The sequence below is a fragment of the Dermacentor albipictus genome, chromosome 3 (assembly GCF_038994185.2).
Source record: "Dermacentor albipictus isolate Rhodes 1998 colony chromosome 3, USDA_Dalb.pri_finalv2, whole genome shotgun sequence".
NCBI classification, from domain to species: domain Eukaryota; kingdom Metazoa; phylum Arthropoda; class Arachnida; order Ixodida; family Ixodidae; genus Dermacentor; species Dermacentor albipictus.
In genome coordinates, this window is record NC_091823.1 from 14,420,047 (window position 1) to 14,445,518 (window position 25,472).

The 25,472-nt window shown below is 47.2% G+C and overlaps 1 long non-coding RNA gene across 2 annotated transcripts in view; it reads right to left on the reverse strand.

Annotated features, from left to right (window-relative positions):
• The window catches only part of LOC139057257 (uncharacterized), a 144,807-nt gene extending 119,843 nt beyond the window's left edge, over window positions 1-24,964 (reverse strand). For both annotated transcript variants that reach the window (XR_011512659.1, XR_011512658.1), the window contains exons 1-2: window positions 24,872-24,964; window positions 3,389-3,742 (exon numbers count right to left, since the gene is read on the reverse strand). This is a non-coding gene — a long non-coding RNA (uncharacterized lncRNA). The remainder of the gene's footprint in view (window positions 1-3,388; window positions 3,743-24,871) is intronic.
• Window positions 24,965-25,472: the final 508 nt, after the last annotated feature.

Sequence of the window (25,472 nt, forward strand, 5' to 3'; positions counted from 1 at the left end):
TGGAAAGAAAACTTGGACCCACTTCACAAATCTTTTCTTTCGTTTGGAAAAAAAAAAGTGCTTGTAATTGGCTCCGCAAGCGCTAATAACTTCACTCACGGTCTGCTAGATTGATCTGAGTACGAAGTACTTAGTGAATACGCTCGCTTGTATTCGTAACGGCAATTCCCTTGTTGATAGACTGGTTGATTGGATGGTTGACTAATGGAGTCATTGAGGGAATGAACGAGGTGGGAGGTAAGGGTGAGCGAGGGACCTCGGTTCTGATGGCACTGTTGTCACGCAAATATTTGAGAAGTGTCGCTTTAAGCCAACGAAGGCGTGCCCAGATGAACTAACATCTTGGCTACTACTCGGCACTGGGGCATTTATTCAGAAAGTGATTAGTACCTGGAGTGGTTCAAGAGCACACCCACTGATCAGTGGGGAAAGCGAATGTATTAGAGAACAAACAGCACAAGCAACAGAAACACGAGAAGGCGACAGCGCCCGTGTTGTCGTCTTCTAGTAGTCCTCTTGCTTGAATGTTTGTTCAGTATGTGTATGTGTAACCAACTAGCTCCAAATAGCACTCATGTGCAAATATATCAGCAGCAAAGAAAGTCGGCTAGTGAAAACAGTTCTTGTGAATTAAAGGTCTCGTGAATTCGGTCCTTATCCGAGGTCCTTATCACCGAGAAGTACCACATGGTCAAAAATTGTTGTTTTCATCGTCGTCTTCATCATTGTCGTCACTGTGGTTGTTGTTTAGTAGTAGTAGTAGTAGTAGTAGTAGTAGTAGTAGTAGTAGTAGTAGTAGTAGTAGTAGTAGTAGGAGGAGGAGGAGGAGGAGGAGTTTTTGTTGTCAGTGGTGGTGGCGCTCTCGGTCGCTGTCAAAGCACGGGCATTCGACAACCATTCAAAATGCCACTGCCACGCCTGCCTCAATTTTTCAGGACGATGGTGTTGCTGTTTCGCCGACGTACTTAAATGCTTTGTGAAACATTTACAGGATATTCTGCGCGTTCACCGTATATGTCGTTCCCCTCTGTGGTTCAGTCCCCGCGGCGTTCCCCATACTCCAGACCTCTAGGTGGTGAATACGAGAGTTATTTCACTTCCCCGAAACGTTCGAACTTATGGCGCACCACAGAAGCTGCCTTAAAGAGCCCGGCTTGCGCCCTTCGGCAATGTAAAGCGTCTGCACTCTTGAAGGAAGAGTATACGGTCTTGAAGAAAGAGTACATAGGTGTCTTACGCCTGACTCACTCCAAGAAAAGGTGTCGGAAAGCGGGCAAGGATGTCGTATTTCTACCAAGTCTTCATCCTGTACAAAGTGAAAAACACTAGAGAACGATGTTCGGCTGGTTTGTGGTTTGCAGTCAGCATGGTGAACAGTTATGACGGGGACACTTGGCCTCTCTTGTTGCCAGAAGGAAAATCGATCACGTGACAATGACCCAGACAGCGCCAAGCTAATGGGAGCCGAGGTTCGACTACCTCATTTGTCGCCACTTTTCCTACAGCACATAAACAAAGGAGACGTCCAGGGCCACGGAAAAGAATTGACAGCGTAAAACGAAGCCGACAGTCAGTTCTCTTTCCACTCCGTAGCCCTTGTAATCGAACATTCGGGGCCTCAGCGTCGTTGCACGCACAGCGACGGCGTGTCGGCATGGTTCCTTTTCCATCCGCAGCCTGGCGTTACATGTGCCGGCCCTACGCCGGGCATCGGCGCCTGCCTGTCGCCAGCCGACCACATCTCGCGGCCCACACCGCCCTCACGCCCTGCCGATCTCGTGGGAGCAATAACGGAACCTGCGGCTTCCCGCACGCCATCTATTATTGACAACGGCAGGGCGTTAACTAAGCAAGCGGCAGCGGCAAGAATTGTGGGCGGCTGCTGGTTGGGGGAACCCTGCGCAGTCACGTGATCGACGCACGCAATCTGAGTACAGTACACTACACGGCACGTGTTCGTGAGAGGGGTTTTCTCCCTGTCTGTCTTCAAAATATTCCTTTCGGATGATTTTGCTTATTTATTGCACTCTAGTTTATGTGCGGATAATAAAGCGACAGGGAATGTCAGACGAGGCTCGAAAGCGACAGTTTGAAAAATCATTAATGTTTCGAAACGAACGAACCCCCTACATATCTCTCCCCTATCTCCATTTCTCTTTTCTTTATTGGGATCCCAGAGGTTCTGTAGGTGGGAGTAAAAATGGATTCACAAAGCACCTTACTGGGCCTGCGGCGCGGCGCCTGTTGGTGTTCATTGCAGGGAAAAAAAAAGTTCACTCTTATACAAACTCTGACTCATGCATGGCTACACGGACTTGATAAATCGCAAGCTTAGACTGTAACGTACGTCTACTGCAAATCCACAAGAACGTGCACTGGCATGCTGCCCACATAGAAAACCAAGCTTTGTACATTATAGCAGAGGAGGTGTCACTCACCCTTTCCTTTTTTGCTTTAGTCTATCCGTTGTTCTTTCTTTCTTTTCTCTACTTTTCTGTTCGCGCTGAATGTAAATCCTTACTGTCGTATGGCCCTAACAACTCGTTGTGGCACGCTCGACCGTTCTTGCTGCTGCCTTGTTCTAAGGCAGGCGGAAAACTCATTTGTTTGCTCGCCATGGTCGTTTTTCAGGACCACGCCAGTCAAGCTATTCCCAGGCAGCGGCCAGAAACGAGCTTCCTCAAGCGCTGGCGCACTTCGCAACGCGTAATAGATAACAGCAGTTGAGAAGCGCTGGTCGCTCCGAGAGCGCGAATTTATTCAAGAATCAGCCGGAACTGACGCCGTATCTTAAGCGCGGCGCCGAAGGCCCGCAGGAGACAACTGCCCACCTGCGAATTCGGTGCAACGCAAGCGGATATGTGCGCAGAAAATTCTAGAATGCGTGTTCTTCGATGAACAAAATAACGCGCTGCTAACTAGAAAATGCGCACTGTCGTTAAAGCTACCTCTCGATCGTCAGATAAGAGGGTGAAAAATTCATAAAGCGCTTCGTAAACGAGATAAGCGGCTTGTAGCTATATGAAAAAAGGATGCCGGTCAGTCACATACAAGGCTCTGACTCGAGGATAGCTATTAAAACCGCGCAAATTACTTGCGTATTTCTCCACTAACCTAACGCGGTGGAATTTCGCACCTTTGTTTTAAGAATATATAAACAAAAATTTTCAATTCAACGTTTAGAATACTGAAAGGTTGTAGTAATGCAAGGTCCGATGTCGCTCAGTGAAGTCCTTTAAACGCGTAGAACATCCCTACAACTAATGTGATATATATATGGCAGTGGAAGAACAAAGTGTACATTTCCTCCAAGAGGCTTTATATAGTCTTTCGCAATTTGTCCGATAAAGGAACTGCCATGACAGGAGGCCGTCATAGTTGAACTTACCGGATGGCGCTTACGCATATATGTCGATTCTTGCCCAGCTTCTACTGCACGGAATTTCCGAGAAGAAAGGCAGGAATGGTGCAGTTCGCAGCAGCCGCTTCCGTGGCTTTGTGCGTCGCGCAGGTTTACCGGGTCGAGGGACAGCCGCGTCAGAAGCTGAAGGCGTCCTGTCGAGGATTGAGACTCGTCACCGAATTCGACCTTCGGCGAATGCCCCGAGAGGACGACGCCGTGCACGTTCTTCACGGCGTCAGGTGTTCCTTTGAGGGTTCAGTTATATGCACTTATACAGTTACGTGAAGCTACGCAGACTGTGCGCTGCACACTCTTTTAGACGCTTGAGCACACGTATTTCTGTGGCAAAAAAAGAGAGAAAAAAAAAGAAAAGTCATTCGAAGTCTATTTAGTCCACTCTAATATTTTTGTACTATGTGCAATTTACACTGCGTTATAGTTTTTGAGTTTTCTCGTCTCTTCTGTTTAACTTACGGCTCACATGCACACAGTGGCTACATTTAGCCTTTTATTCTTTCGCTCGCGCGCGCAGCCACACACACACACACACACACACACACACACACACACACACACACACACACACACACACACACACACACGCACGCACACACACATACACACACACACAAACATATATATATATATATATATATATATATATATATATATATGTAACGCGGATTGCCCTTTCCTCGAAACAAATTCAAATACGTATTCTTGCCTAAGGACATTTTCTTGGTGCTCATTGTTTATCGTTTATACAACCGACAAGATGCACTGACGTTTTTCTATTTTTGTCATTGCAGTTAAACGAGTTGTTTCCGCTGAGGAACTAATACGTCGCTATCTTCTGCTTCATTAGTGCAACACGTCACTGACCACTGTCAAAAACACGAAGATCGACGTTTCGAGATCTGTGCACATCCCGCGTTCATAATGAGCCGGTCATTACAAGATTCGTTCATATATGTTTCTACTTCATGAATGCAAATGCTCCAAACACTGTTTCCTCCTATAGAAGACCAAAATTATAGCGAACGACAAGGAAAGGAGATAGGGTAATAAGTGAATAAGTTCTTTCTGAAATGAAAGCGCGAACTACCCGTATATTTACTACTTTGTGTGCCCAGAGCAGCAAGCAATCACTTATGTTCAAACTATGCTGTGTTACTTAAAGTTGTCACGGAACACTTCGCCCTCCTCAGTGCGAACCTCACTTACGACTTGCACTGTTGGTCTCTGTAGCGCCTTCTGAGGGTATTCACCTCCAGCACTACGGAAACGCTAAGGACGTGCCGTTCTACAGTAAATCACGGCTGTCAAACTTAGAAATGATAGAACTATAACATAACGTACTAAACAAGCAAAGAAGACGCACTTGAAGCGATACACGCTCTTCTTACAGTGAAAGGTCGCACTTAATACGCTATGGTATGCTCACCTGCGCGTAGGGGGGCAGGGAGGGGAAGAGGGAAGAAAATTAATGTTTTTTTTTGTGTGTGTGGGCACGTGCCGTAATACTGCATGTAATGCTGACAAATGTTCGAACGTGCTGGTTTTCTCAACTAGCCGGATGCAGGAGCAGTTCGGCGAATTATTCGCCTTCCTTAATCGAGATATATCGCTCGGCAATCTGGGCAGGTGCATACTATCGCAGACGCATCGCGAGCGTACCGAATTTACCGGAATCGTGAAAAGGCCGAATTTCTTCGCAGGCAACGCAAGCAGCGTCGAACTTGGAAGTCATTCGCGATGGTCAGAGACAAAGTCCTATTGTGACGTTCGGTTCCAGGTTGCATGATCCCTTAAAAGGACACTAAACAAATACATAGGTTGACTTGTATTAGTAGGCTACGCTACTACCACACCAAGAAGACTACATTTACCGCGAAAGGAGGTCTGAAACACAGGTTACACGATACGGCCCTGAAATTCCCGCAACTGCTCGCCGTGACGTCACTGATTTTGACCGCCTGCTTGGGCCTAGTTAAGTGTCTTTTTCGCTTTTTTGTTTATTTGCCGTGCCTTTTGCTGAAGGTTCACAGTTTCTTTTCATAATTGTCATATTAATTTTAATGTATTCTTCCTTGTATTGCGACCAAATGTTCTTCCTTTGTTTCTTGGTGATCTCCTAGTAGTTTTTACTTCCATTCTCTGGTTGCTGCTTTTTCTTGCTTAGTTTTTATGTTACCATACCCGAACGCCAGTATTCATATCTCAAATTTGACCCTGGGCCCATTAACTAAATAACAGATTACTCCTCCTCCTCCTCCTCCTCCTCCTAGTACTACTACTACTACTACTACTATCGTGTTGCCCCCGTTCTGACCAAGCAAAATGCAGACGACGAAAGTGCATCTCGATCCTCCACGCCATGGCACAAGGAGGTCGGCTTCAAGCAGAGCAGAAAACACAGACAGGTAACGCGGCGGGAGAGAGAGAGATGGGGGGGGGGGGGGTCAGACGGAACAGAGCGCAGAATATAACACTGTTGCTGGCACACACGCCAAGAGGAAGCAAAAAAAAAAAAGAAAGCTAGGAGAGGTGCCCGCCGTAAAAAAAGGGCCGCCTAATGGATCCGCTTCAAAGTGACTGACTTCCCCAAAGCTGTATAAGGCGACCGGGCCTTCAACTTTGAAGGGCGTTCGGAACAGTTCCGGGACATCACTGTCTCGGTCTTGCGTTTATGTTTCTATATATATGCCGTTTTACTTCCTTTGCTTGGCTCATGGACTTCGGCACCTTGAATCCCGTCGGTTCTAGAATCGAATAAAAAATTTTTGAAGTTACACACGCGTCCTGTGGGGCTGTGTGAATGCGTGCGTGAAAAGAGATGACCGGTGTATAAAGGGCTACGCGCGGGATTTACACAAAGGGAAGAGCGGCGTGCTAAAGTCGCGCGTGCGTTTCGTTTTGTACGCAGTGCTTCCCCTCTGGGCGGACAGGGCCGATTTTTCTTCACTCCTGGCCTCGCGCCTCCATTATACCCGGGGGTCATTTTCTGCTTCTCTTTCTACCGCTGCTAAAGTATGAACAACCGACCCATATTTTTTGTTTGTATTTCTCGCACAGACGTATAACAGCCAATTATACTATATACGCTCGCGTTCTGCCAGCTTTCTTTTTGAGCTCTGTACATATTAATAGAGGGTCAGCATTCTAAAGTTTTACGGAACTGTTAATGATTGCCTATTGCAGATAACATAATTCTAGTATGTGAGCTGGATTATTCAGGGATGCAGACAGTGCTCTAAAGAAAAATCGAAACATTTCTGTCTCTAATTAAAAACGCACTACTTAACTTCTTTATTAGTTACTTTACGCCACATCTTGCAAGTCACGAATTGAAACCGGTAAGGTTGCAAGGCGTATCCACTTGGAATTAATTTCGAGAATGATACTAGTTCGGAGATATGCGCCATCAAACTCGCCGTAAAAATGCACCGTTGTTCCACTTACTTTTTAACAATAATGCACCTTTATGCATTGAAGCGCAAAATCAACTGGGACGCCCATGTATTTCGTCCGACATTTCGGGAGTTTATATATTGAAACTGGTGTCCTCCTGGAGATACATTTTAAGTGGATACGCCTAGCAAGCTCACCGGTTACAACCAGTCAATTGCAATATGTGCCGTAAGGTAAATAATTAGGAAACAAATCAGTACATTTTTGTTAATTAGTTGGAAATGTGTTTAGGTTTCGCGTGATAGTATTGTCCGCCATTTGAAAAAAATACAGCTCAAGGAAAGGAATTATGTGCTACCTGCCATTAGGTATTCTTGAAAATTCTGTAAAACTTAAAATTGATCACTCCATGTGCGGTAGGTGCCAACGAAACGCAAAACCACCGTCGACGTGGCCTCGTCCTTGTCTCTTTTCCAAGCCTTCTGTACGCTCACCGCAAGAACTGAACCCTGTTGTCAGACGCGTACCCAGAGTATTCTTCGAGGGGGGGGAGAGGCATGCCAAGATAACATTTCTATGCAAATGAGGAGAGGGGGGTACGATTACAAGTACAAATGTGAATAACGCCCAACATTCGCCATAGAGACGCGTAAAGCCACAATGGTGTATTTCACAGGTACGCCTGTGAGATACACCTCTCCCTTACTTGGAAAACAAGGAACCACGTCAAATGGATTGCTGCCAAGAACAAGTAAACAAGCGAAAGTGTAAAATAAAGATTACTACAGTAGAATACAACTGAAAAAAAAGAACAGCAGTTGTCAACCAAGGCACACGGACCACGCGTGGTTGTGTTACTCCGCCAGCCAATCAGATAAGCCAAAAAATCGTCGTCATGCGGCCTTTTCAAAATGGCGTCGTACTTGCTACCTCCGGAGCGTCTGCTGTTCTTCAGCAGTCTTTTCATCGGCGGAAGCAATGAGTTGGGCAACAGACATGGACAAAGTGTACGGAGTCTGAGCATTTCACTCTTTAAAAGTCTTCGGTGCAATTCATTTCACTGTTGAACCCGTTTTTCTTGTCAAACTTCACTGCCAACTGAAGTGAAACTTGACAATAAATAGTTGCAGCGAAGCAAGCAAATTATTTCAGTTCAATAAAGAATTAGGCTTTCGCAATTCCGCTGTAATGGGCGAGAGGAAAGGTAGGAAATTATGCACCAATAATAATGGATCTAGAAGGCAGCACCTAGCCTCCCTTGCGCAGGCGATCTCTTTTACCAAAGTCCCGTAAGATTACTGCGACTTCGCAGTGCGCATTTTTCGTCGCGTCGTCTCGTTTATGTTTTTGAGAGCAGGGGACATCTTGAAGGACTGCTCACTTGTGAGCTTCCAAAGCTGTTGGCCAGGTTCGAAATGCCGTTACCGAAGTGAAGCAACACTACGCCCTGATAGCACTTATAGGAGAGGTTGCCTCCGTGGGAAGTCCGAGTGATGAAGGCTCTTCATCCGGCTTGCGCACTGTGCTGTCCATGAGCGAGTCCGTTGCATTGCTTGCGGCAGCGGATTCCCCATTCCACCTCACCTTTCCGCACGGTGGCTTCACACCCCCCCCCCCCCCCTCCCCATCTCCCGCGTCTTCACCGCACTCATCATCCGATATTTTCAGAGCTTCTTAAAGGGCTCACGTTTCAAAAACCGGCGTCCCGATTTGTTGAATGTATGGATGAAAAAAATTATTTTGTTATGGGGGCGAGGAACTATCGTGTGCACAAGTTATATTTATAAGGCAAGATCTCAAACGCAGCACAACACTGCAGCCAGTGTAGTATGAGCGCAAGCGTGTCCAAGCCGCTACATTGTTGTCTTGGCCATCCCCGCACTGATAATCGTATCTTCATCTACGCGTCACCTAGCACTACCGCCCGTGAAGCACATTATTAAAATATCCTTTGGAAAGTGGGGCCATGGTGACTGCATCTATAAATACACGTATGAGCCCGTTTTTATCTTTCTATACTCCATCTTGGCACCAAAGACTGGCACATGGTTTGCGGTAACAATCCGTCGAGTCTTTAGATAACATTGCATATACTAGGCCAAGGTTGATTAAGCACGATAGTACAGCATTACAAAGGCTAAGGAGTATAAGAGCTGAATGTAGAGAAAGAACTATAGCAAATGGAACGGCCATTCGGGGATGCATGTGAAGATATATGGTGGCGGCAGGGCCGGCCAATGTCCGTTCATTTATTTATTTTCTCGGAGCAAGCGTTAATATCTCCAGAAAGGAGATCGTAAGAGATGGCCGAATATTCGAGGCCGATTTTCGCATTCGGCGTCGTGAAAATAAGTAGGTGCCACAATGGTCGTTCTGCGAACCGCCGTGCATCCGTAACAGTCGCGCCTCTGGTTCGCTGGCACCATCACACAACTTCCACACCGCAGCACAGTTTTAGTGGAACACCCCATATTCTCTCTCTCTCTCTGCATCTAACCCTCCAGGTGCATTTCGGCTTGGTTTACCTTGCATTTTTATCCCTCTTATTTTTGCTGGCCCCGCCGTTACGAGGTGCGTCCTCGGCGATCATCCCGTTTCTTTCGCTCTGCATGCGCAAGCTGGGATTCGTTTGGTTTATTTCTGTCTGTCTCTTTTTTTTTTTCTTTCTTGTAGGCTCCAGTTCCCCGGCCGCCGAACAAATTTTGATGCGGCGCCCCGCCGGACGACTCCCCTCGGTTTTACAATTCGGCGCGTAAGCTGAGAACCCGTCCCGTCTCGAATGCTTCACTGCCTTAGAACTATTCTTTTTGTTTTTCTTTCTTTGTCGTCGACAGCGGGCCGACTGTCGTTTTTCGGCTTGGCTGCTGCCTGCACGGAGCACACAGCCACTCACGCGAGTGCGCGCGTGCGGTCGCCGCTCCTATTTTCGAGCTACAGCCGGGCGTTGACGCTTGCTTAGTAGCGTCGTTGGGGCGAACAAGTGGCCAGAAATATTCGGGTCAACGCTGGCACGCTGTGATTTTCGCGTCTCGGTGGTGGTGCGTGCCGTGCGAGGGTGATTCCCTGCCGATTTGTTTGGACCCGCGCGCTTGGAGATTGGAAGTAAAGGAGAGTAAGGGGGGGAGGGGTGGGGAGAGGTGGCAAGGCACAGTGTTCGGTACTGGGTCCGCGACCGAGCTAACGTTGCAAGAGCGTATCTGGGCAAACCAGCTTCTGTCAGCGGAAGCAGAACAATAACCTCCTTCTTTGGCTGTTGCGTAGCCGCCGCCTGTGCTGTCGGCTGCATTTACGCGGACCGATACGCCTATATTTAATGTTAATGCCTGACGCACGATACAATAGTGGAATGCTGCCAGTGCACTGGTGCATTTCGCTCAAAGAGCAACGCGCCAGTACATCGGAGTTGACATGGCACTGGTGCAGCATCTGTCACCGAAACGTTGCTGCGCGTTCCATGGCTATGCACAAGAAGTGGGGATACGCAGCGGGGTGCTCTTTTAGATCACGCTTGAGCGCGCTGACCTTACGGCAAGGTTGTATTACGTGATGCGTCCGCACAACAAAAGCAAGATAAACAAAGGTCATGAGTACAACAAAATACAAATCTTTATCCCATGGCAAGACTTACAAATTGTTCGCCGTACAACCAATCATTCACCACCGCGGTTGTGCGTCGCAACAACGCTCCTCCTGCGGCGCGCCGGCAGCATGCCAGGCTACGCGTTTGTAAACAGAGGGCTTGCGACGCATGTATGTAGAAGGGCGCTACCTGTTGCGCTGACTTGGAGAGTGCTACGAATTCTCTGCCACCTGAACACGAGGTCGTGTGTATGATTCCCTGATGCGTGGACCTCATTCCGACGGGAGATAAATGCGGAGGCGTCTTGTTTACTTGCACCTGCGTTCACAACAGAACATCGCATGCCGTCGATACTGAAAGGAGGGTCCCCAAAACAATATCTCACGTGACCGGGTAATGTTGCTTGGCTTCATATTGCTTTCGGCCTTCCCTCTCGGGACGGCAGCTACATTTCCGGCAACGGAGGGACAACGGCGCCAGATGGATTTGTGTTCTTGATTGCGAGAAATGCATAGCTGTGGTTCCCATTTTGAAGATACCGTTACTGTATAGGCGTAAATGGGAGCGAGACGACTTTTTTTGGTATAGTAAAAGCTTTCTGGATAACCTAGACAAATGGTATAAATACGCTATGTTGTACCTCGTAAAAGACAGCCTGTTAGAAGTCAGCGCCGTTTCTGCGTGCTCACGTGTTCTTCTCGTGTCCTCGTCTTATTTGCGCTGCGCTAACATTCGAAGATGATAAACCGACAAGCCGACACCGCAACCTGCTAACGGATGCGCCTACTGGTGTTAACTTGCATCGGCGGCAGCCTTCCTTGTGTATATGAGAACAGCCTCTCTCTTTTCTTCTCCCAGTTTCCTTCTAGCCTGTCCATGCGTGCCTGTCCCATATATGCACCAGTACAAGGTACCGAACCGAGCATTTTATTTTAGTTGGGCTCTCTCTCTCTGCTTCCGGTTGTCTCTATATCGGTCTCTTAAGGACGTTAAACTCCATCAATCACTCAGAAAAGTGCTTACTTATGGCACGGCAGGCGTGTAGCCAGAAAGGAAAAGACAAATATATGTATATTTACCATACGCTTCTCCGCCATTCTCCGATTTGAACAAAACTCTTTGTCTCGTCAGTGTAAATCAGTAAATCATCGTCAATATGGTGTCATTATAACTTATTAAAATCCGGGACCTCTGGCAACGGTGCTTGACGGGTATCAAAAGTGTATGCGGCGTCAAGCATATCGTCGTGCTCAAAATAATGCGCGGGATAAAAACAATAGGCATTTAAAATGTATGAAGCGTCGTTTTCGCTTTTATAGAACTGCTCCTGGTTTCCGCGTCGACCTATAGAGCGGTATGCCTCGCTTTAGTCCCCCACTCTGAGGGGATCCACTAGGCACCCGACCGGTTGCCAGACGGCTTCGTGCCCACGGCGGCCGGGTGTCACGGTCACGCGCCGGCGTCGGGAGGGGGGGGGGGGCGCCCGGTCACGGTCCCGACCGCGACGGTGCGCGCTTTTCGTGGCGCCGGCAGCGCTTCGCTCGTGACGCTCGTGCGCGGTCAGACGCGCGCTCGACGCTGAGTTTTCTCCTCCTGGCGCGGACGGGACGAAAGCTCTCGGCGCTGCGCGCCGTACGTGGCGCGACCTTGAAGTGACGTCACAACTTGCGTACGGAAATACGGACAATCTTAAGGGGGACACTATCAAGAGGAACGCCGAGTTGTTAGTGCTTTCTTCAGAATTGCGAATAAAAAACATTGTGTGCGCGGATCCCAAGCACTGTGGGAATCGGTGAACGCGAAGCTTCTTGGCGATGGCCCCCCATCACACTCTCAGTACTGCGACGCTGTTAATCTCGCGGTGCAGACTATGTACTGAGAAGTGCGAAACGTGATGCTTGAAGCTTAACACGTCTACACACCTTGCAAGGACGAGCGCAATTGCAACTCCCATTCAAGAAGTTGGTTTGCGAGGTATAAACCTACACCACTAGGCAAGTGCTTCCTCTCAAACCTTTTTCCACGCTCACGTCATAGAGATCTGTTCTCTGTGCTTTCCCTCTCTGCGACTCAGCTGTATGAGAGAAGCCTCCGCGCCTCCCCGTACCCCGCTAAATATGCTCGACGAGCACCGATGCCTTATCAGGAATGGCCCACCATGACTTTGGCTGCACTGACTCCAGCGTAGGTTCTCGTTACAAACCGCATTAAAACCTTGTGAATACGTCACTGGCACACATGTACTGGCGGTGCGTCCAATGGCGTACGAATCTGCGACTGTCTAAGCAACTGGTGTAATACACGCATTATAATGTTGTGTTTATTCTACCGCTCTAAATAACATATGCTAAATATTATCCGAGTGCTGTACTCTGCTTTCCCCGCCGATGGGTGGGTGGGGCCCAATCAAGAAGCGGTGATGCAGGTTTTTCCCGGTCATCTTTTATTTCTCACTGCAAGTTCCATCGTCTCTAGTGTTGCTAAACACGCGAGAAGAATGTCATCTGTAAACCGACGGTTGCCGAGATATTCGCCGTCGATCCTTACTCCTAAGCCTTCTCAGTTTATTAGCTTGAATACTTCTTCCAAGCACGCAGTGAATAGCATTGGCGACATTGTGTCTCCTTGTCTGGCCCCTTTCTTTATAGGTATCTTAACTCCCACTGAGATGCGGTCACAACTGCCGGGATCAAACTGGCGACCTCGAATTTAGCAGCGCAACACCAGTGTCACTCCATGGGCTACCGTGGTGTGTGTAACACGCGAAAACGGAGGGTGGATGGGGCGAAGCCCCGTTGGAGTTCCTACGCCAGCTTCCAGGTGACGTCAAACGATGAAAGCCATTTTTTTCCCTCGCAAGAGGGAGAGAGATGGTGACTTAACGGGTTAGCATAGCAACCGGCTTGATATTCTACTTAAGGTGAGATGTTACAGAATTAAAAGAAAGGGAGCCAGAAGCAAAACAAATAAAAAGAAAACAGAAGGTGATACATTTACGTTAATACATTAATTAAATTTATAACACATTAGTTTTCGGATATTAATAATTAATTAATTAATTAATTAATTAATTAATTATATTAATAATGATCTTCCAGTCGTCGTCGTCATTACGTCACCTTCTCATCTTCAGATTCACCTTGGCCATATGGCAAGGAAAAAAATAAGAAAATAAATTGAGGACCCTTAAGTTTCGCCTTTAAGAGTGGTACGCGATAGCATTCAAAGATCCCCGAGTGCTTCTCACGCTTCCCGGCAACTGCAGCTTACATAACAGTAATGTTTACCAGGAAACGTTGGTGGCGAACGCTATGCACGAAGGCGAGCTTTCTGGTAGAAACGCGGCCTCTTGCGTGGGCCGATCCCGGAGGTTTTGCACGGCGTCGCTAAAAAAATGACATAATTTTCAGGTTTCTGTTATTGTTTCGCACTTTTAATATTTAAGCCTGAGAATATTTAACATAAAAGGCATGCGCTGTTGGTGTTTTGTTCCATGACGTCGTTTGTTTGTGGCCTGTCGTTATCAAAATTCAGGGAAGTAACTTTGTCAAGAATGTAAGACAAGGTATGAGCAACTTTAGCGATAGAATGGTGTGGCAATATAACCCGCATATACCCCGTGTCGTATGGCAAGGCGTTGCATATACACACACCTAAATATATACCAAACTTTTCGCTCACGGACAACTCCGCCGACACCGACGCGGGATTCTCTGCGACACGGGGCCTTTATAGCTTTCGCGTTAAAATGTGCCCGCGACCCTACTGGGCATCGAACCTATGGAACTGCAGCAATGTATGTGCAGTTGGCGGCAACGCTAAGCGCCTAAGAAGCTGTGCTGTACCTTCTGAGAACGGTGGCGCCCGTGCAAGTATTTCGGGGACCACAGGAGGCAGTGCTGCCGGGGACGAGGACGGCGTTGCTCGCATATCATTGAAGTTTTTCTCGAGAAGATGGTGCTGCTCAGCGGGAGGGTCTCGCTGCTCTCGCAGTAAATGAGTTCAGTGGCATGAGAATCACTGGAGTCACGGCTGATCTCTTCCTTTGCTCGATTGCGGTCGCTTTGGCATTGATATGGTACGTTTGCCATTCGAATACCAGAGAAGAAAGAAACGAAGAAGAAAAAAAATTAATGATGCACTGTAGCGGATGACCTACCTACCGTGGGCAATGCACCGATAGCACTATCTTTCGGAGTCCACTCGGTGCACTTGTGAACTTGGCTTCAGCGTGGAAGGGAAATACAGAGGTGGCCAAACATTAGCGCAGACATTGCCCCTGGAAGTGCGCCGACGATGCCAGGCGGATTGCCGGTCCGCCGGCGCTGACTCACGCCACCGCATTGGGTATGCGTGCTCGCGAGAACCAGCGTCCACCGCAAAACGGCACAGCACCGCAACGCGGGCGCGTGACTGGAATTCAGTTCGCGTTCACTCGTGACCCCCGGCGATCGTCTGCGCGGCGGCGTTCGGCGTGCGTATACCGGTTGATGATGCTCGCTTTGGTTACAAGAACCCGCTAACAAGTGGGCCTCTATGGTAATGTGGCTCATCTGACGACTGCAGCAGCAGCAGCTGCTGGTGCAGCTGGTTCGCGATAACGCCTTCAGGAAAGCACGGCGGCGGTCCGTGCCTTTTGTCTGCGTGGGGTAACCTGGCGGCAGCCGGAGCTTGTTTGCAACTGCGAGCGCCGAAAGCAAGAAACAAAGCGAGTTGCTCAGCATCTTCGCTGCCCACCCTACCGTAACTCCTTCCACTGCGTTGCTTCTCTGGGACGCTGCGTACAGACGGCGTGTGTGCATATGCAGAGAGCCGCGATGAAGTATGGCGGCCAGTCATTTATGCAAACGAACTCGGCCAAGAAGCCGAAACGAGGCATCGCAGGGATCGTCCAGATTAGCGGGACCCCTCCCGTAAGATATTTGATTCGTTTATTTATCCTCCCAGCCCTTTTAAGGGCCTGCACGGGGGGCTACGTTACGCATATCGTTTCACCCAGTCCCGCATTCCCCGCTGCAGCCATGCCGTCTTTCGGGGGAGGCTCAGCGCGAACAAGTGTAGCAACACAACACACACTCGAGGACGCGGTGAGCTCTCTAATTGCTGGGTGTCCGGCTATGCGCGCGCTCTTCTTGCTGGCTCGCCGGCCACACACACAAAAGCGATGGCTCTTCTTCTCGCGGATGAGAAGCGCTGATACGCTTGCTCCGTGGCGGCGTGCCTCGGCTCGCTCGCTCGCATTTATCATCGCAACCCGTTGGTTCGTTCGCCGGCGAGTGGTTCGCGTACGCCGAGTACGCCCGACGGTGGCCCGATGCCAATGCATCGCCCCCCCCCCCCTCCTACTTAATCCAGTTGCCCACGCATTCCGCGCGGCAGTGCTGCGTTTATATAGCAGCGCAATTGGTTTGCGCACCGAAATTTCCGTTACGATTAGCGATATCCTCGAACATCGCGCATCGCACGGTTCCCAAGTGGCGTGCTGCGGTAACGTGTTAATGCTGTGGCAATAGACGAGTCCTTCGGCGCCCTGCTTCCTAATAGAGCCGAGTGATAGCGAGGGATAACGGGCACGCCGAAAGCGGGTTACAGAAAAACTGCGCTCGCTTGCTTGCTTGCTTGCTTGCTTGTTCGTACGCGGCAATAATTTTCGTGTTTGGAAAGACGCACTTAAAAAATAACGTCACCTCGACTCCTTCAACGCGAGTTTAACAGAAGAGAACATGGAACGTCTTGTTGTCTGAAGGCAGGATGATGGTTTACTGAGCGCTTATTCCTCATTGGCAGGAGCGAAGAACGCACATTGGGAAGCAAATGATGTTAGGAGTGTGTACACAGTTAATGAAGCCGTCAAGCGGAGCCGCAGCATCAATCCGCTGGTCACGAAGGCCTTCCGCGTTCGGGGATATATAGGTCGTCCGACGACGCGCAGGCTTTCCATTCGGGGCACCGTCCGACGTCGGCGGGTGGCCGGTAAAATGTTTACGACGCGGCAGAAGGCAGTTTCACGTGTCCTTGTTTGTCCATGCACGTTCGAGGATTACGTGGGACGTGTAAACATGCCGCATAAAAGGGTCACGCACGGCGTGTGTGTACGCGCAGGCATTTCACGGCTTAGCCCCTGGGAGGGGAGTGCTCTTGTATATGTATGGCCCCCACTAGAAAAAAAAAAAGAGAGATCATTAGCCATTCCACTCGGTGAAGGTGGATGACCAGCGAAGCTTGTAGCACACGACAAAGAGGTGACACAGAATTTAAACAAGCGTACGAACACATTTATTGTCTTGATCGGTGGTCATTGGGACGAAAGGTACGCCCACACAACTATTTTATTTTTTTTACATTCGCGTTCATTCGGGTTATACATTTGTTGTATACATTCGTGTTTTCATTTCGTGATATATTGAGGCAAACCATTTGAGACCGAAATCATCGCACCGATTGGCAGTGGGCCAGCGCCTTCGAAGAGGGAGGGACGGCATGAGAACGCTGGCACGATCATGGGCAACGGAGCCAGCTGGGGAAGAAGACGACGACGAACGCGCGAGCAATGGTGCGAGCCACAGCTGATGATGATAGCTTTTTTCTCACGCTGATTCCTTGACGGATACGAAAAATGCACGGAACCCTATCCATAAACAGCTTCGCAGCAAAATAGAGAAAATAAACCATGCAAACTGGCCCCAAAACCATACGCCACATATACACAGGCGCACCATAACACACACACACACACACACACACGCACACAGACGCGAGCGCGCGCGCGCGTGATTTTACGTCAAGTTGAGCCTCTTTTCACGGCAGCTACAGTCTTGGCTAAAATCAGCGCTGCCCGCCACACACACACACACACACACACACACACACACACACACACACACACACACACACACACACACACACACACACACACACACACACACACACACACACACACACACACACACACACACACACACACACACACACACACACACACACACACACACACACACACACACACACACACACACACACACACACACACACACACACACACACACACACACACACACACACACACACACACACACACACACACACACACACACACACACACACACACACACACACACACACTTCCAATCGACAGAGCCACACGAGTCCATGTCTCGAAGAATTCTTGTGTGCATGCCTATATTCGCGGACATGGACACGCGTGCAGACATTTACGTACATCGAGGTCGATGACCTGTGTAGATTGTTCCCTAGAATAACAGCGCTACACAAATGAAGCTGTAGGTTTTCGATACGCCGAAAAGTACTAAATGTACCGGATGAAACAAGTTACTCATAAACAGAGTCTTGCTTACTTACACCGCAATTATAATAGAAGGAGATGACAGCCAACGCCTCGGCGCTTGTTTGAAGGCTCCATTAACCGACGGAGCGTGTGTAGCGCGTGACAGAACCGGATACTTTTGAGGCAAGCCCGTCTGGCTTCCCGGAAGTCGATCGATCAGGAAAAGATAAAGCGGTTGTGCAATCAAGCAGCTTTTAAGGGGTTCGCATTTAATGCTGCGTGCGGCCTATATCTCGGCGCCACGCAGATAATAAAGCGTGTAATAGCGGGGGCCTTTCGTGCGGCTTTAAAACCGTGCCCGCTCCCTTGGTATCCGAGTTGATAGATACATATTGATAATGCAGCCGTTGCCCAAGTGCAAGCGCGTGCGCTTCGTGTAGCGAATGTCATTAGCCATCCTCTATCTCTATTGGCCGAACAGAGCGAGACCTTGTCGCTGACGTGAAAGCAGCTCAACATGCCTTGAAATCACAGGTGCAACACGCGGAGACCGGCCTTAGCGGCTGCGGCGTTGCTTTGCTGAGCTCGAGGCCGCAAGCTTGATCCAGGCCGCGGCGGCCGCCCTTTGTGGAGATTAGCAAAAGAAGCGCGAGTATTCATATTTAGGTGCACGTTAAGAGACCCCGCGCGCAAAAATAATCCCGGACCCGCACTAACGTGCTCCTCATAATCAGATCGTATTTCTGGCTCGTAAGACCCCAGAATCTGCTAATTCGGTGTCGCCTGTGGCAAATGAAAATCAACATTTATAAAGCTAAGGCCATGACGTTCACAAGAGCACATAATCCGGGGCCAAGCTACTAATTCAGGGAATCCCTGTTCAAAAAGTATCCACATTTAAATATTTCGGGGTTCGCTTTTTGTCTGATTTATCTTGGAACAAGCACCTTAATACCACAACGATCCAAAACGCTCGGCTTCATTAAACGTAATGCAAAATGCCTGTATGACATGTGTTCCCTCTTGCGCCTTGTAACACTGGTATAGTTTTTCAGATTCCACTTAAGTGCGGGAAAACTCACATTGGTAGAGCAGCAGGCATATTAATATTAGACTAAAGGAACACAAACAATCACTTAACAACCCTAATGCTTAACATCTAGCGTCGCATTGTTTCAATTGCGGTTGTGAACGTTTGTTTGACGACACAAAAATTCTTTCAAGACACAAATGCCAAACCACACGGGCAATAATCGAGGCATTTCGCATAAAACGATTAGGAGAGACTGGCATTAGCCACGCATCATTGTCTCTCTTAGAATGCGAATTTCAATATCTTCACAGCACGTGTGTTAATCTCAAGTAGTGTCTTTTTGTTGTTTGCTTTTTGGCTTCCCTGCCTCTTGATATGTTTAGCTGGTGTCTTTAGACCTTGTCATGTTCACATGCTGCGGTATTTTCAATCACCTATATATATGTTGATAGTTTCAATGAAAATTTAATTGAGAGTTAGCGCTCGTCTTCTCTCGTCCACGCCAACTGCACCAACCGTGGCGCTTGAGAAAAATTATGTCTCTAAACAAATTATGAAAAAATTATGCGTATGTAAGTAAGCATTACTTGAGCAGTATTTGTGAAAAATATTTTCAACGAAAAAAAAAATGCTTGGCCACGTGAGTGCCATTTGAATTTCACGAAATGATTGAAAACCAGGTGCGAAAAAGAAATTCGCCAAAAATCGACCGTGTTGCGCATTATTTCAATATTTGGGGTTTTGCATTATCTCAACATTGTTCTTTCAATATAATATAGTTTCACACAATACCTTCATGTTTTTTACTCCTTAACACGGAGGTGAAAATGCGCAAATTCTGGCGTTCTTGCGAAATTTTTCACAGAAAACGGTCAGGGAAGAAAACCTGGAATTACTTTTATAGGAGTGTAACTAAAAGGTTATATCGTCTAAAATTTTGTTTTCACCTATGTGATGGTCGCAGACTCCAAAATAAAAGCCTGAATTTGGCAAAAACCCTATTTTGGCCTATGTTTACACGTTAGTAACGCACTAAGGTGGTCCATGAAAAAATAAGCAGAAAGGTGGATATCATTGAGAAGAATAACAGATTTCACCACAGAAATTTCAATCAAAGTAATATTGCGTTTTCATTTAGAAAAAGTTTTTTGAACTTGAGTCGCACCATTGCATTACTTTGGTTCGTGCTTCCACTTCACCTGACAACATGTTGAGGCAAAACACAAACCTGGTTGGTGGACATGGTGGTCTGTTTGTTGAGGAATGAAAGTTTGTAAGAATTTGAATCTTAAAGGTATGCTTGCTTAAGGTAGATCGACAATCTGCACTTCCACGGTACTGGAAGTATACACATGGGGCCTCCTGCGCGTTAAGTGATGGAGCGGGCCACAAATCACTTTCATTTTCTCAGACACCTTTCAGGAAAGTATATACTGTGAAAATGGTTTCCTGAGGCGTGACATCACAAAGGCCCTGCGGTTCGCGTCCTAATAAAAACATTGCCGACTACTGTCTATCTGGCTCGAAGGAGCAGGAAGAATAGTATAGACGACCCAGAACTAGTTAAATATGCTCAATAAAGCTCCCTATCAAAAATATTCACCAAACAATTGGTCTATTTTCACTGCTTTCAGGGTGACCGAACGTGTTTCGTTCAAAGAGGGAAGGGGCGGGTGCTGCTTCCAGTTCACGCTCGAGCATGAAATTGATATGTGGCGCGCTCTACCCTTCACGCGTAGGCGGCCGCGTATGTATAGATGGTTTCGCTCGCGCGATAACAGCAGCGAGAATGCGGCCCGGTCACGGGCCTTTATCAGGTTACTGCGCCAGAACACAAAGCGCGTTCTTAAGTTTTTTTACCGTGCTGAAAGTCTATCTAAGTTTTTAGATAAAAAAAAAGATGCGCATTACGCCTCAAAACTAATACAAAAAAATTTCGTATAACTTACGGCAACGTTCACTTGTGAAATTGTCGTTATGTACAGAGGAAAAGCGTTGAAAATCTGCCGGCTTATATTTTAACGCGCTCCTGCTACTCGATATCGCAGTCGATGCCTTTCTTGCTCGCTAAATTTAGCGGGCCACGTCGACGAGCAAAACCGGAAGCCGTCCAGGGCTATATACTTCCGGTAGCATGGAAGGGCGCAATGTCGATCTTCCTTAAGAAGAAGCTTTAGTTCGCGTGCTGCTATCTAAATACATGTAAAAGGAGAATTCGTTTCTCTTGGCAACAACTGCACTAAATTTGGCGAGGTTTGTTGCATTTAAAAGAAAAGCTTAAAATATATTGACTGTTGGTTTCGAATTTTCGATTTAGGTCAAACATTTTCTTCATTAAAAATTGGCAAAAATAAAAAAAAATCAGGACACGAAACTATCAACTTTTCAACTCGGTAACTCAGCAATGAAAAACGATATCACAATTCTGGGAATTTCATCTAATAGTACATCTAAAGCGGACAAAATTGATGTGTTACACATTAATCTAGAAAAAATTTAGTAATATGGAAATACAGCTTTTGCAGAACTCCTGTACACAACGTAAGAAATTCACGGAAGATATAAAATGGCATATCAAATTTGTCTGCTTTCATTCACCTGAGGGATGCCGTTTACATAACCGTGATATCTGTTTTTGACGCAGAGTTAAATTGTAAACTTAGTGCTTCTATTTCTTTCGTACCTGCGAATTTTTGAAAATGCTTTTAACAAAGTTCAGGCTCTAAATCGAAATTCCGCATCCAACAGTCACTAGAATTTAACGTTTTCTCTCAAATGCAACAAACTTCATTACATTAGGTCCAGGGGTTATCTCAGATAAACGTGTTTGCGTTTTACATGTATTTGAATAGGCCGCGTCGGAGTTGGGCCCGAGCTAAAGCTTCCTCTGAAGTAACTATACTTTCAAGATTCAAACTCTTACGAACTTCTTTTGGTGACATCGGCTTTTATCCCTCACCACACAGACCACCATGTGCACCGCCCTGGTTTGTATTTCCCGCCAACAAGCTATCAGGTGGAGTGGAAGCACGAACCAAATTAATGCAAGGACTGGGCTAAAATTTAAATTTTTTTTCGCAATGAAAACTCAAATTACTTTCATTAATATTTTCGTGGCGAAATCTGTTTTTCTTCTCAATGGTATCCGTTCCGCTGCTTATTTTTTTATGAACCACCTTAGTGTGTTACTAACCTCTAAACATAGGCCAAAATAGCGTTCTTGCCAAATTGAGGCTTTTATTTTGGAGCCTGTGAGCATCACATAAGCAAAAATAAAATTTTAGAACATAGTAAGCATAGTAAGTAATTCCAGGTTTATTCCCCTGACATTCTTTCGGGAAAATTTTTGCAAAAATGCTATAATTTGCGCATCTTCACCTCCGTGCTAAGGAGTAAAACTGTTTTATAATCAAAGGACAATGTTCAGACAATGCAAAACCCGAAATATAGAAATAAAGCGCAAAAACGGTATATTTTTGGCAAATTTCTTTTTTGCACCTTGTTTTCCATCATTTCGTGAAATTCAAATGGCGTTCACGTGGCCAAAAATTTTTTCCGTACAATATGTTTCGGGGAAATACTGTTCAAGTAATGCTTAAATACGTGTAATTTTTTTCGTAATCATTTGAGAGAGATCATTTTTCTAGAGCGTCACCGTTGGGACTGTTGGCGTAGAATGACCCAACTTATACTTGGACAACCATGCTACTAAACAGCGCGCACTACGCTTGTTCTTTCTAAGGTAGAATGGGCGTCCATTATTTGGAACCCGCATCAAACTGATCTGGTCGATCAACCACAACGTTACAGCTATCCAGGGTTCAATTTAACTGCCCTCCCTAGAAAAGCGCAGGCTAATAACGCTGTCATCATCACATCTTCAAGCTCGTTATCCTAGTAAACCCACTGTCTCGCGAATCTACACATCAATGCAGCTCATTGTAACTTTGAGTGTTTAGATGACACATTTAAAGTGCAATCCTTTTTCGCAAGCACTAATCTGTATCGTCAATCGCCACTATGTTTGGCAATGTACCATTGGAACAAACTTCCAAGAGACATCTATCAGGGTATCTGTCATTATTCATGATGTTTTTGTTAACGAGTTGAGGCTTTTCCTAAACATCGGATTATTTGTGGGTTCAGTGCTTACTGGCATGATTTTGTTTTCTGTGTATAATTTGGTCACTATATCTTACTAATGTTCTTTTTTTATTGCACGTTTGGTACTGAAAGTGACTCCTCCCCTCCCCCCCTCCACCACCTTCTATGTAATGCTCGAATGGTCTTCAGGGTATGTGAGTAAATTAATATGCTTTTTTTTAGTTTTGAGAGAACATAGAGGTTGCGAAAATGTCGATATCTTGACTGCGACGGGACAAACTATGTGTTACATGAAGACGTCAGGCTATATATTGAGTAATGTTTTATCCGGAGGGATTCGATGTCTCGAAGCTTCTTGGAAGGCCATGTGCGACCAAATTTAACCTGAAGTAAGATATATTCCGGAATAAATGGTGACAGACCGTTGGCCAAGAAACACATCGAGCCGTCCCTATAAGTTCTTTGGCATTTATGTTGCTGCGTAGCGGTGATGCCATGGAGTGTGTAGTAGTGCCTTGCATTGCTAGGCGCCCGCAAACTGCGGGCAATATCGGAGGGATAGAGACAGAGAAGGAGACAGAGACTCCTTAATTAAGTTTGCAGAGATTTGCCTGTTCGACGGATCACATAGCATGCTGCCTTGGTCGGACACGATGAAAGGGATGGCGTACGTATACTGAAGTGACACCTACAGAACACACACACACATTCGCACCATGCATACAAAACATCGCATATCTAAAGCTAATAACAGAATTTTGATAATAATAGAGCCCTCACACAGATGACCTGTTAAGCAAGCGAAAGAGCACACACACTAATAATAGGAGCAACCACAGGAATTGTGTTGTGTTCAGTCGAGCATGGGCGAGATGTACACCGCGCGTGAAATTATCCGTTCAAAAGCACACATACGTTTCGACCTCTCATGACCACACCGTTTTCGAACACGTTTAATATTGTATCGGTGACGAGTCTGTGGAACTTTGTTTATCTTTCCTTAACAGCAAACTTGGTCTGGTTGAATTATTAGTGACTAGTGAGACCTGGAGTGTAGATGCAGTGCGAAGGTGCACGTATACGGCAGCAGGAAGAATGAGAAACGAGCAGGCAGTGCGTATGCTTGTTGGCGACGGTTTCTGCTCCTTTACACTAGCGCACATTAAGTACGTAACTAGTGTTTTCTATTAGATGGCCCCGAGAAAAACAGACCTGCGGATTCAGCTTAACCGCCGCGTGACAGTCAGCTTGCATCTAAATCTAAATATACGGACGTTTTTTTTACATTCAGTTGCAGCCAGAACGAGGCTGTAGTGGCCTGCAGCGGAACAACTCGCGACCTCGCGCTCAGCAACAGTACGCCGTAGCCGTGGAGCCGCCGTGGCGAGGCAAGTTAGGGAATAGACTTACACTGCTCATTAGTGTCCATTGCATTTTTTTTTCTTTTTCGGTGTAGTGATTCCTCGTGCACACCTGGTACACGGGAGAACCGCTCCCTCGCATTTATTCTTTTCTCACGCCTCAAGCGCAAACTTTAAGGTCCCCGGAACGTCTTCGCCACAGCCAGCCGCTTCCAGCTGGCGCTGACGGCGAGTACGCGCTGCATGCAGACGACACGATGGTTCTTCGAGAATATCTTCATCCCCATCTCGAAGAGGAGAGAAAGGTAACGTAGCCGCTGCGACTGAGTCGTACAAGCTAATCGCATTCCACCGTCGTCTGCCCACTGCGTGTAGCCACGTATGAGCCAGGAAATGAGTTTTTCTACCCGAAAAAGAAGGTACTCCGACCACGTGAACCCTTAAGCGTGTGTGCACAAAGGAAAATAAAAGCCATCGCACACCGACAGCTCAGCAGCGGCTGTCAAGGAGAAGAGAACCATTTCAGCCTCGTCTGGCGCCGCGGTTGACTGCCCCTGTCGCGCGAGCGACACCTAACGATGTCGTCTTCCGAAACGAGACACGGGGTTTGTTTTAATGCCCTCCGTCGCCTTGAAAAAATGGTGCAGCGCTGTTGGAGCAATGGCTAACAATAGCGTCAGTTGATCGAACTCACCCCAGGTTACCAGATCGCCGCACTCCTCGACAAAGTGCACATCCACCTCCTCGTCGTCTGCCAGGAAGAAACGGACAGCATCACAGACCGCGCAACCGTGCCTTTGAAGCTCTTGTACAAGTGATTGATGATGAGGGTAATAAGTATGCACCAAACACCTCTCGAAACTCGCCCGAAAAAAAGTTGGTCACTGCTGGCGGAATAGCGCTGCCTTTGAAGACCCCCAAAGAGAATAGATCGAACGCAGCTGAAAGCTTTCGAGTTTCTTTCTGCACGCGCGTAATGCATTTGTACGTCATTGTTTGGCCTGACTGCATCAAAGGAAACAGGCTTATTACATATTTCTTATTTTCTGTGGTTATCGCTCGTGCCCGCTTCCACAATGCTGCACAGTATTGGTGAGATAATCTTCGGTCAACCGAGTTGACGTCTCGGAATTTTCAAAAAATAAAACAGAAGTTCTCGCTTGGCTTGGAACGTCCGCCTTAACTTTGCCATCGGATGAGTGCTCGCTTGCTTCATGGCGCCGCGACGCTCGTCGAGAGGACACTGACGCCGATAATGGTAGGAACCTAATGAGCCGTGTTGTTCACACCGGCAG